The sequence below is a fragment of the Octodon degus genome, unplaced genomic scaffold (assembly GCF_000260255.1).
Source record: "Octodon degus isolate 3935 unplaced genomic scaffold, OctDeg1.0 scaffold00286, whole genome shotgun sequence".
Taxonomy (NCBI): Eukaryota; Metazoa; Chordata; class Mammalia; order Rodentia; family Octodontidae; genus Octodon; species Octodon degus.
Window position 1 is genome coordinate 454,323 of NW_004524862.1, and position 13,953 is coordinate 468,275.

At 41.2% G+C, this 13,953-nt stretch overlaps 1 pseudogene; it reads right to left on the reverse strand.

Moving 5' to 3' along the window:
* Window positions 1–11,952: 11,952 nt before the first annotated feature.
* Window positions 11,953–12,427, reverse strand: LOC101583104 (annotated as a pseudogene).
* Window positions 12,428–13,953: the final 1,526 nt, after the last annotated feature.

Consider the following 13,953-nt stretch of genomic DNA (forward strand, 5'->3'; position numbering starts at 1 on the left):
CTAGGGATGCAAGGATGGTTCAATATTCGAAAATCTATCAATGTAATACACTATATCAATAGGGTGAAAACTAAAAACAACATGATCATCTCAATTGATGCAGAAAAGGCTTTTGACAAAGACCAATACTCATTCATATTCAAAGTCCTACAAAAAATTGGAATAGAAGGTCTCTACTTCAATCTGATAAAAGCCATCTATGACAACCCAATGACTAATATAATTCTCAATGGGGAAAAACTGAAATCTTTTACTCTAAGATCGGGTACAAGACAAGGATGTCCTCTCACGCCTCCTATTCAATATAGTTCTGGAATCAATGGCTAGAGCCATTAGACAAGACGGAGAAATAAAAGGAATAAGAATAGGTAAAGAAGAAGTGAAACTATTATTATTTGCAGGTGACATGATACTTTACTTGGAAGACCAAAAGAATTCCACCAAGAAACTACTAGAATTGATAAACAAATTCAGTAGCATAGCAGGATACAAAGTCAATACCCAAAATTCAATAGCATTCCTCTACACAGATAACAAACACACTGAGAGGGAAATTAGAGAATCAATACCTTTTACAATAGCCCCATGAAAAATGAAATATCTTGGAATTCATCTAACTAAAGAAGTCAAAGTTCTTTTCAAGGAAAACTACAGTACTCTGAAAAAAGAGATCGTAGAGGATTTCAGAAAATGGAAAGATATTCACTGCTCCTGTATAGGAAGAACCAACATCGTGAAGATGGCCATACTCCCAAAATTGTTGTATAGATTTAATGCAATCCCTATCAGACTACCACCAACATACCTCCCAGACCTAGAGAAATTGTTCCTAAAATTTATTTAGGACCAAAAAAGACCTAGAATAGCAAAGGCAATCCTGGCCAACAATACAAAGCAGGAGGCATTACAATTCCTTACTTGAAATTATACTACAAAGCTAGTGTAATAAAATCAGCATGGTATTGGCAACAAAATAGACCTGAAGATCAGTGGAATAGATTAGTAGATGCAGAGGCCTCTATGAACACACTGAGCCACCTGATCTTCGACAAGGGGGCCAAACATGCTTACTGGAAGAAAGATAGTCTCTTTAACAAATGGTGTTGGAGAATTTGGCTCTCTACATGCCAAAAACTAAAACTTGACCCACGTTTACCACCATGCACTAAACTAAAGTCAAAATGGATTAAAGAACTGAGTATTAAATCAGAAACACTAAATCTCCTAGAAGAGAAAGTAGGAGGATCTCTTGAAGACATAGGAGTAAGCAAAGAGTACATGAATAGAAATCAAATTGCATGGGAAGTACTTGAAAGAATTAACAACTGGGGCCACCTCTTATTAAGAAGTTTTTGCACGTCAAAAGAAATTATCAACAAAGTGAAAAGACAACCCACAAACTTCAAAAAAATTTTAACTAATAGGCACTCAGACAAAGGTCTGCTCTCTAGAATTTATAAAGAACTAAAGGACATTAGGGCCCCTAAATTTAAAGACCCAAAACAGAAATGGGCCTTTGATATGAGCACACACTTCTCAGAGGATGAAATTAAGGAAGCAAATAAATATATGAAAAATGCTCCTCATCACTAGTCATTTGTGAAATGCAAATTAAAACAACACTGAGATACCATCTCACCCCAGAAAGAATGACTATCATAAAGAAATCAACCAACAACAAATGTTGGAGAGGCTGTGGGGAAAAGGGAACCCTTCTCCACTGTTGGTGGGAGTGTAGACTGGTGCAACCATTATGGAAATCAGTATGGAGACTCCTTAAAAAACTAGGACTGGAAATTCCATTCCAGCCTGCTATCCCCCTACTGGCAATTTTCCAGGAGGAACTGAAAGCATCATATCATAGTGATATATGTGTACCTATGTTTATAGCAGCACAATTTGTGATAGTCAAATCTTGGAAACAACCAATATGCCCATCACATGTGGAATGGTTGAAAAAGATGTGGTACTTTATGTAATTGAGTATTACTCAGCTATAAAGAATGATAAACTCAAAGCCTTCATATTTAAATGGATGCCAGTTAAAGATATATTTATAAGTGAAATAAGCCAGACACACATGTGTAAGTATAATATTGTCTCCCTAGTATAAGAACTTAAAAGAGGAATTACACATAGAAAGTTACAACATAAATAAAAGGAAAGTGAGAACTTGAGGATTGGACAATGGGGAGTGGACAAGGAAAAAAGCTGGGAAACATGACAGGGGCAAAGCCATACATTTGTATGCATGAGATGGGTGGGGCAGTGATCCTGAGGTACATCAGCAGGTTTTTGAGACTAACGGTTGGCTGGTGAGATTCTCACCCTGGCTAACTCTATATGCTGGTGCCTGTGAGTCAGGCAGCTGCACCAAGGATGGCGATGTGTAACAGAGGGGTCACGCTTGGAGTGCCTGCCATCCTGGTCTTCTAAATATGTACTTCTTGTCATGACGTCATTTATTGCCATAATGCTCTCAAGTAAAGATTTTGGTTTTTTTTTAAAGGGTGACAAATGAAAAAAAAGTCACAAGAATAAGAAAAAAAATGTCACGGGTCTGTCCTGTTACAATTCTGTATATGGTTAGATTTCTAAATTTCTTTATAAAATTATGTAAATGCTTATTTCTACCTTTATAAAATTATTTTTCCTACATATTCTGTAAGGTCTTTAAGTTCAACATACCAATATTTGATGGAAAATACCTGTTCCATGATATGCCAAAGATGTTTGATGTTTAGACAGACAGAGTAAACCTAACTGCATATATTACAGGTTAATAATAAGCTTCTCTTCTGGAGGGTTAACAACCTAAGTTAGCAGTTCAAAATTGGAGAAAAGAAAGGGCTGCAAGGACAGCCAACATTTTGGCCCTAGCCTTTCAAGGTCAGTGAAGACTTGGGACATAGGAGAACCTGTACTGTAACAACATGTAACTCAGTTGCACTCCAAATTTTCTAATCAAGAATATCATGGAGCCACAGAGGAATGTGATTGATGATGTAGAGTGTGCCTGGGGAGAGTCACATGGAGAGAAAATACATTCTCTCAGGCTTTCACAGAGAGCAAATTGGTCAAGCAATGGCCATGACTCATCCTCATGGCTGACACTGACAAAGGATCTACATAGGGCGGTACAGGGATACAGGATAAATCCTGAGGGTACTTGACTGACCATATCATATACAAAAGTTACATTTCTTGCTATATAGGTCTTGCTTTATCTTGGTCTTAACCACCCAGAAGAAAAGTATAAAAATGAGGTATATAAAGTAAAGCCATATTAATACAGTGAGCTATAAAAGGTTCAAGTCACTAACTTCTGAAGATAACCCACTAATATTATAGACTGCTAGACAGTGTTGGATTGTTTAGCTGAATTCAAACACCTTAGTATTTAGATGCTAAAAGAATATTCACCCCTGACAGGACTAAACAAAAACAGGGGATACAAAGGAAAGATCGTTTTTTATTTATACATGCAAAATAGTTAGGATAGCTATACAGCTACTTTTGCTTAATTCAATGAGAAGAAAGAGATGTACTAACAGTATTTGGACAGGATATCCTGTCTGCTTCTTGTACTATGGATAACCACTAAGACAATAACAATGTACAATGTACTGATTATTGAAATTGTTCTATTATTCAGCTTTGAAACTGTCTCATTCATATTTATTTCTCAATAAGATAATAAATAAATAAATCTTAAAAAAGAAAATTATAACCACAAGATGTAAGAAACAACACCATAGTAACATTACCTATAAAAGGTTCAAATCACTATCTACTTCTGACAATTGTCGGCTTATACTGATGACTATTGTTATGGATTGTTGCTCTATATAGGGATAACTTGCTGAATGCAGGTACGAAAATACTTTGGACTGAAAACTTTAGTCTAAATGAGTAAGTTCATCAAGAAAGAAAAGGTCATCTTGAGAGTTCTCCAACACAACTCCTTCAACTTGAATTGGCCACTCATCATTCATACTACAAAACAGAAAAGAAGGAGATGTAGGGAATGACTGAAGATGGAAACTGGTCACATGTGGGAAGGTAAGGCAAGGCCAAAGTTCCTAAAGAAAAAAAAAAGTTCCTAAAGCAGTCAAGCTACCTCAGTCTTGAGAAAAACATTTTTCCACAGATAATTCCCATCATTAGTCAAGAGGCAACTCTATCTCATGATGCTAATTTTGGAAAGAATATAAATAAATGCACCAATATTGTTTGTTTACTTCTCCTCTCATTAGACAGAGGACCACCCATCTGACCTCATATTTTGTATCTTCTCTATATTTTCCTCATCCCATTGCCATTTCTCCATGGGATGATCTACAATACTGTTTTCTTGAAGAAGAGTGGGCACAAAACAGAACCTTCCTTATATTAGAAATATGTGGAAAGAGGAAGTGGAACACCAATAGGGAGTCTGAGATCTAAAGCAAAGAAGGATGTGATGAAGGGATGGGTGTAGCTGGATTGCCTGGACTGAAATTCACAAGGCTGATGGGAGACTGGAATAGAATGACTTTCATAAAGCATGTACAGCAGTACTAACTTTCACCTACAATAGACATCCTTGCCAGCAGAATGGATGCAGATGGACATGACTATCATGAGAACAGGACCACCAGAGAATAAACCTAGATGGCTTTTCCTGTATATTTTAGTAAAATTATAAGTAGATGAAACTATTATTGTGGTATGTGGAGTTTTACAACCAGACTGTGGCTCAGCAATGCCCCTAACTCTTCGGATCAAGCTTACCAAGGCCATTCCAGCTCAGATGAAGTAGATTGTGTACTAACCCATACACGGGACACCCTTTCTGATCCAAATTTGAGGGATCCAATCAGTCCTGTGGCCTCACAAGACCACACTTTGGCCTGTCAATAAGTCTCCCCAATAGCTACACTCTGTTCAGTTCTAGATCTACTTGCCTCCACTCAGTCATATGGCACCTCAGGGCCTATTCTCAAACACTAGAACTGAATTGCTCCAGTTTCCATAACCTTCCCTCCACCCTCTGCTCTGGGGCCTCCCCTCCCCTGCCTGCTCATAAATCCAAAGTCCAGGCCCTTCAGACACTGGGGGAATAAGGGAAATAAGAAACCCTATTGAACAAGCACCACAAAAACAGCAGGGTTCTCTGAATCTCAGAACAATCCTGAGTTCCTGAACCACAATCACCAGAAAGGTGACAGCTCAGCATAGCCAGTGTGGACACATGGGAGAGATTCTATTGAAGAAATCAAAACAAGCTGAAAACTGGACCCTAAAGCCCCAGCCTGTGGAGGGAACCTCCATTGAGAAATAGGATGTCATTTCACAAGAGTGTGATGGAAGAGGATGTTAGGGGAGCTTGGAGGAGCAGAGAAGCCAGAGTTCTACAGCACAAGTCTGCTTCTGAATATCTACATCTACAAATTCCAGACAGGTGACTAATAGAAAAACAGACCAATTTGCAATGAGAAATTTCCTAGAAAAGTCTGAGTCTCAAGTTTATCCATTATACATCTCAGAAGAGGGACAACAACATGGTACTTGTTCAGTTCTCCCTTTACACATATACACTAGTCACCAGCAAAAAGTTGGCTGGAGACTTGGAGAGTTTTAGCTTCCTGGTGGTGCCTCTCTCTGCTCCTACCACTACTCAGCTCCTCCTGGTATTCCTGCTGGAGTTGGGGTTTTTCCAGGAGTCTCCCTCTTGGGCTTATTACATCCATAAAGGAACAAAGAACTTAGAAAATTCTCAGCAGGAAGAGGAACCTACAAATACACAACCAGCTAAGGGAATTCTCAGGGCTTTGGGAACTGCAAACAGTTATAAACTTTTCTCTTAGTGATGACAGGTTTCTTCATTGGAAAATTCCCAAGTACATCATGTGAAGTGACATTTTCCAGTGCATAGAAAGTCTGCTCTGCTCTTCCTCATGGTGATAGATATATGACTTCTGTCTGGGAGATAAGTGCTTCACAGAATGCTCCAGGTTCTGCAGTAATCACTCAAAATACTGTGCTGTTGTTTTCTGTTTTGTTTCATTTCATTTTCTTTTGTTTCCCTTTGGTTTGTTTTTTGAAGACAGGATCTAGCTCTACAATCCAGGCTGGCCTCGAATTCCTTATTATCCTCATGTTTCAGGCTTCCAACCACTGAAATTACAGGCATGGAACACCACGCCAAGGTCCTAAAAGTTTCATGAAATGAGAGGAGAGGAACATGGGTTGGGACTTCCTGACCTGCTGTTGAGAAGAAAGTAAACCCACAGAGGCATCTGTTGCTGACACTCTGAACCTTTCCTAACCTCTCCCTGATTCACCTATATAAGGTCACCAACAGTGACAAGCACATCCCTATCTATACCTTGGAATACAGGCTTAGGAATAAACCAGTCCTGAACTGATGAGCACCTGGATGACCTGACATGGCTCAAGGAAGTATCTGTGAAAGGCCACCTTCTGGAGTCAGGGAAACCAACCCAAACATATGACCCAAGTATAAATTGCTAAATTATTATGGCCCTAGCTCAATATGGCTGAATCTCCAAAACAATAGCTTATCTTCCCAGGGGCCACTTTCTCCTTCATCCCTATTGCAGCCTCAAATACAGCTTCCTTTTACCTTTTCCTAATGAACTGGGAGCCCCAGTCAGCTCCTTAGGTGTCACTGAATCTGCCCTTCAAACTCTGCCCTTAGCAAAAATCCATATAAACCCAGCTCCCCTATGTCTCAGGTCAGAGGATCTCTGCCATCACTCAGCAATCCTTTCTGAGTCCTCAATAACAATAAATTCCCCTCCCCTTTCTTTTACCTCTGCTTCTCTGCTGCACTGAAAAACCTAACATTTTGGTGTCATGGCTGGGATAAGCAAAGCATGTGGCTCCTGGGGGGTCAATCCCCAGTTCTGAGCCCCTCTGATTATGGGCCACTCTACTGTCTTCTGGGACCTGCCTATTTGCTGTTGCTAGCTTGCATCCAACACTGTTCCATTTCTTGTAGGTCAGTCATTTCTCAGTTCTCAAGGTTTCCTGTCTTGATTTCTCAGCCTGACTCAGAAATTGTGGGCCCACATCAGGATATCCACTGCATAACCCTTAGGCTGGAGAAGCTGCCCTCATGTTCCTTGTGTAGGGTTACTGCCCTCATCCCCTGAGGCAGGATACTAACCCTCCTGTCCCTGGGACCCTTCCTTTTTTGCTCAGTGATGGCTGAAGAGAAAAAGGTGGGGATTTTTTTCTCATATTTAGATCTCTCTGTGGAGTGTGAAGCTCTTGACTCAACTCAAATTCAGTCACTATGGGAAATATTCCTTCCCACCCTCCAAAAGACACACTGGCTCCCCTGGCCTCCAGGAGGCCATAAAACCCAAAAGATTACTGCCAGATGGCTTGGCTGCAATGCAATGGCAGCTAGTGTCCCAAAGGGGAAATTTTTGACCCCTTAATCTTCCCAAGTAAAAACTTCTGTTATCACAGTGGCAAATGGTCAGAAAGCCCTTTACATAAAGGCCTTTATTGCTCTCAGGACATGCACCTCCCTCCTTCACACATGTGGGGTGACTCAAATACTTTTGGCTCATCCCACATCACTAGCCCCTTACCCTATCCTCCTCAGGATGCTCCTCCCCCTGCTTTTACCACTACCCCACACCCACTACTCACCCAACCACCTCAGTCTCCACAGAGTTAGATCCCCCTGAGTCTCTGCCACCATCACTTTGCCTTCTGACATTCTCAACTCCTCTCCTCTCCTCTGCTGCCTCCTCATCTGCCCCTCACCTCTTGCCATCTGACACTTCAAACTACCCTCCCCCTGCCATCCCTTTACCCTTCTCTCTCCCTGCCCCCACTCCATCCCTTTCTGCCCTCTCCCACCAATTTGCACCCCGTTTAAAATCCTCACCATCCCAACCCATGTCTCTAGCTCATTCATCCCAAAGGCAGTTTTTGTCTCTTCTTTCTCCAAGTTTCTCACTTTGGGACAAAGTGTGATCTTGGAACAGCTAATGGCACATTCTTCCCAGGGCCATGCACCTCCCCCTACCCCCCCCACCCCCGTGATCTGCCCAGGGGCTGGAGCTGGAAGCAGGGACAACAGCCCACAGAGCATGGGGCCCTATCTATCCTGCTTTTCCTCCAGAGCCTGTTGCTCACTTTCCCTCACCCACCTCAGAAGGTAGCCCCTCTTTATGCCACAAGAAAGGCATTCTGAGTTAGTGGCTTCCTGGTCCTTCCCCAGACTGTGCCTAAATCAGGAGAAAAAAAGTCTTCCTCTGGTTCTGTTCCTGTCAATTAGCCCCAGATATCTGTTGCAAGCTGCAAAAGCTGGAAGTGTCTCAGGAATGCATTTGTCTCAGTTGATGAAAATTGCTCAGAAAGTGTTTTCATAGTAGAAAGGATGCACATATCAATACTTGATGGAAAATACCTGTTCCATGTTATGTCTAAGATGTTTGATATTCAGACAGATATTGAAGTTAAACCCAACTGCATAAGATGTAGGGTAATAATAAGCTTCTCTTCTGGAGGGTTAACAACCTAAGTTTGCAGACCAAAAATTAAAGAAGTAGAAGGGCTGCAAGGACAGCCAACAATTTGACTATTGCCTTTCAAGGTCAGTGAAGACTCAGGACATAGGATAACCTATTCTGTAACATCATGTAACTCAGTTGTGCCCCACATTTTCTGATCAAGGAGATTATGGGCCACAGAGCAAAGTGATCAATGATGTAGAGTGTGCCTAAGGAGAGTCACATAGAGAGAAAACATTCTGCCAGGCTTTCACAGAGAGCATATTGGTCAAGCAATGGCCATGACTCATCCACATGGCTGACACAGAATAAGGATCTACAAACTGAGGTACAGGATTACAGGGTAAATCCTGAGGGTACTTGACTGACCTTATCAGATACAAAAGTTACATTTCTTGTTATATAGATCTTGCTTTATCTTGGTCTTAACCATCTAGCAGAAAAGTATAAAAACAAGGTATATAAAGTAAAGCCATCTTAATGAATAGAGGGATTTGTTCTAATAGTGTTTGCAAATAAGATATCATGTCTGCATCTTGTATAGCAAATAACCACTAGGAAGAGAGTATGCAATGTGTTAATTATTGAAACTGTCATACCGATTTGATTTGAAACTGTCTCATTGCTATATGTCTCTCAATAAAATTATGGAAAAAATAAAATAAAATAAAGTAAAGCCATATTAATATGTTGAGCTGTGAAAGGCTCAAGTCAACAACTTCTGTGGATAACCCACTACTATTGTGGACTGCTAGACTGTGTTGGATTGTTTTGCTGAATTCATGCACCTATAGTATTTAGATGCCAACAGAATACCCATTTCTGACATGACTAAACGAAAAAAAAGCAATACAAAGGAAGGACCATTTTGTATCTGTATATGCAGAATAGTTAGAATAGATATACAGCTACTTTTGCTTAATTCAATGAGAAGAAAGATTTGTACTAATAGTGTTTGGACAAGATATTCTGCCTGCATCTTCTACTATGGATAACCACTAAGAAGATAACAATGTACAATGTATTAATTATTAAACTGTCCTATTAATCAGTTTTGAAACTCTCTCATTGATATTTGTTTCTCAATAAAATAAATTAAAATTAAAATAAAAAATAGAAAGGATGCACAATGGAAATATAGACAAGAAAAGGGGAAAGTGATGACGGCAGCCTATATGAAGGAGAGCCAGTTGATAAACAGGGACAAAGTCATAATCCCCTTGATCCAGACCAGTGTACTGAATGTAAAAAGAAGGCGTATTTCAAGTGAAAATGTCCAAAGCTGCTAGAGAAGGAAAGGAAGGAAGTGTTTTTGATGTAATCAGAGAAAGTTTCAGATGGATGAGTTTGTGGGTCTCTGTCTCTCAGTCCCAAGATATTAACTGCCAATGGAGGGAAAAAAGCCTGGTAGACTTTTGGTAGATTCTGATGCAGCTTTGTCAATAGTTACCCAGCTGATGGTCCCACTTGAAAAACAGAAAGTGCTCTGTATTTTCCCAGTGCTGGGGGGGGGGGAGAGAATCCCCCAGGTCTGTCAAATCATGTGCCCCCAGTAATAGTGGAGTTAATGGGATGTGGGAAGCCAGTTTTTTGAGACAATGCCTAATAGCCATAAAAGCTTAAAGAGATTAAACACCACATTCAAAGGCTTCAAGAGACAGGTATATTGAGGGAAGTGTTAGTCCCCCTAAAATATGCTCTTGCCAATCTGAAAGCCTAAGACAAATAAATATTGTCCTGTCCAGGACTTTTGAACTGTAGGTGCTATGGTTGTCACCCTCCACCCTACTGCACCTAACCCTTATACTCAAACAAACATCTTTTCAAAATCAGAATTCATTCAAATATATTTTTGGGCAAATTAGATAATAACTTTTTAAAGTTTGTAATTATAAAAAGGCTAGTCAGGGCTGGTGAGATGGCTCAGTGGTCTAAAGCACCTACTTAGAACAAGCTTAGCCAAAGCACAGGGACCGCGGTTCAATCCCCCAGCACCACATGCCAGCCAGCCCCATCCCCAGGCAGGCTGAGCTGGCCACACACACACACACACACACACACACACACACACACACACACACATAAATAAATAATAAAAAATTAAAAAATTAAAAAAATAAAGACTTCTCTGAATTAAAAAAATTGGTTAGATAAATGTAATACATGTTGTTGTTTACACATTATAACTTGAGTGTCTCTGACTTATTCATATTTCATGTGTTAAAGATGCTCTTGATACAAAACTAAATTAAATAATGACAATTTGTTATTGCTAATGTAATGGTGTAGTAAATATATTCATGCCTTCTAAATGTACAATATTCTAAAATATAAAACTGAGATTATTTATAATGTTTTTTTCAGATTTAAACATATCCCTTTCTCTTATTTTTTTAAGTGGAATATGAAGAGATTTATTAGGATGCTAAGAGTGAATGACACATTAGGACTCCTTATGTAGTGAAGAATATATTTGACCCACACTGTGGCAGGAAACAGAGGTGTGGGCACCCAGAGCTGGTGCCAGTGGCCACTGAGGCAGTAAATCCTAATCCAACAGAGAAACTTCCTGCTTGTACCCTAGCTTCCCGCCAGGTCTCTATGATCTGCCCACACCCTCCACTCTGGCATAAGGTGACCCAGCTGCCTGTGCACCTCCTGTTATTTGAGCCTTGGAAGAAAACTTCTCAAGCTATCAGGCCCTCCACAGTAACTTGCCCTCAGAGAAATCCCAGTGCAAGAGGTTGGAGGGGCTGGGGAGATAACTCGTTGGCATAAGTCTTGCCTAGAGAGTGTACTGGCTCAGCCCAAGTCAGCTGGCTCCCTGGCCCACTCCCTGGGGCTATGTGTGGAGTTCTCCACACATCCCTGCAGTGCACTGCTCTGCCACCCTCAGGCTGGGGCAGGAGCAGGGCTAGGGCATGAACACATCATGCTGTCAAAAGCACCCGGGGATACATAAGAGACACCTGGACATTAGCCCGTAACCCCATAGAACACACACAGCCTCCCAGATGCTGAATTCCCTGGTGAGCATAGATAACTCCTTGCCATGGTGTCACATGCAACTATTCTGCGTGCCAGTCAAGAGGCTCCAAGTGACCTAGGTTGACTCCCATCCTATCCTTCATACAGCAGGACAAACAGAGCTCCATCCTGGCTCAGGTTTCTCTTGGCTCTTTCTGCCTCTAAATGATGCTACCACTGTGCTTCTCTCTGGTTTGGGCATTCGCTCATTTTTTTTTGGGGGGATGGGTAAAAAAAAAAAAAACGATGGCAGAGAAGAGGATGAGGAAAAAGTATCCCGTAAGACAAAAACAATACAAAGCCCAGAAACCAAATTTAGACAATATTCTATAACAAAGCTACTGAAAATATTTCAGGCTAAGACAGATAATATACATAACTCTGGAGGTAGAGTCTCATGGAGAGCCAGAGGCTTAGACCAAGAACCGTTCAATAGACTGCTGGATGGACTGGATCTGCTGCTTCAACTGAGAGCCTGCTTTGATGCTGATGGAACTGGCAATGACTGGCCAGGAGACCCCACAGGCCTGCACCAGAACTATCAGGCCCCCCACAGTAACTTGCCCTTGGAGGCTGGAGATCTAATACAGCGATTATTAGATAAGAACATAGGACACGTCTTATCTTCACAGAGCAGCGGGAGATGCAGGATGATCTCTAGGGGCTCTGCATCTGCAGCCATCACGATACATTCTGAGGTGCCCCTGTTGAGGATTTTGGTGGCCTCGTTGGCTCCTGTTTGTAGTTGCATGACTGCTGGACAAGGTCCAGTAGCTTCTTGGTGAGGTGCGCATCTGCGAGGGTATAGCCCTTTGGGTTTACATCAGCCTCAGTCATGGCTGCTGCTCCCTGGATTCCTTGCTCTCCACCTCCCTTTCTCTTATGCTCCCAGTATTTCTAATAAGAGTTTCATGTCAAGCCAAGATGAGAACATCAGTCAAATGATAATTTTCTAATAAAAACTTATGCGATGTGTATGCTTTGTGTGTGCCATTACATTTAGAAATGGTTAGCCAAAATGGAGGTTTCATCATGACTGCTATGCTACACTACTATGTCTTACTTGATGTCAATTTTTTTCTGCAAAACATAACCATTGTCTGTTAACATTCTATAGGGATTTAACTACTAGAACATCCATGATTGGTAAGAAAATAATAGTTCTTTAATTACATTTTATATTAAGGTGCTTAATACCCAAATAAAGTATTGATAACTACGTGTAGGGCTGGTGAGATGGTTCAGTGGTCTAAAGCACCTACTTAGAACAAGCTTAGCAAAGCACAGGGACCATGGTTCAATCCCCCAGCACCACATGCCAGCCAGCCCCGCCCCCTGGTGGACTGGGCTGGACACACACACACACACACACACACATAAATAAATAAAATTTTTAAAAAATAATAATAATTAAGTGTATTGCTCCCAACTAAGTATACTAATGTTGACCCTCAGTCACCTGAGGGCATGACCCTTGCTAACCCTCACTTCATTTCCTAATCTCTTCCCATCTGTGGAAAGCTTAAAAGACAGATCTCAGTCCTCAAACCACACAGACAAATTTACCTAATCTTGCTTTTCATGTCTTCAATAATAGAGACAAAAAATTAACTATATACATGTGCCAGTTTCTGGCTGCAGCACTCAGGGCTCCCATCAAAGCAGAACCTAGGCAAGGTGATGCTAAGCCTAAACAAAATGGTGCCACCTGAGCCCTTCATGGGCCATGTTTCAAGTGCTGTGAAGAACACTGAGTGTGAGCCTGCCTCAACCTGTGGCCACCACCAGGACCTTGTCGCATCTGCAAGTTAGAAGGTCACTGGACATGTGACTGCCCTGTTCACCAGAGAGCTGATAAATCATCCAATTTCCTACCCTCACAGAAAAAAATTTACTGCAGCCATATCCATTGATAGTTGACCTGCTCAATCTTGCTGCTGAAGAGGATTGACAGGGCTAGGGATCCGTTGTCCCCCTTGAGGTATCTTTGTCAGAACCTTGAGTCTCACTGGACATCTCCAGTAAGATGCTCTTTACTTGTTGAAACTGGAGCCACCAAAAGTATTCTTCCAGAGTTTTCAGATCACTGTATTAGATCTCCAGCCTCCAAAGTAGGTGTTGATGGCCAACCTACACAACCCTTTCAGACAGCACCCATTCCCTGCTAACTCCAGACACTGTTCTTCACTCATTATTTCCTTTTCATCCCAACTTGCCCCACACCTCTCACGGGGAAAGATCTTCTCCAAAACCTCCATTTCTCTTTCACATCTCTCTCCTACAGTACTCATCCTACATATTCAACCTCAATGAGATACCAGCTCCTCCCACCTTCTTCCCTCTTCCATTGTTGACCACATACTCTGGGACACTTCCAGTATATATATAT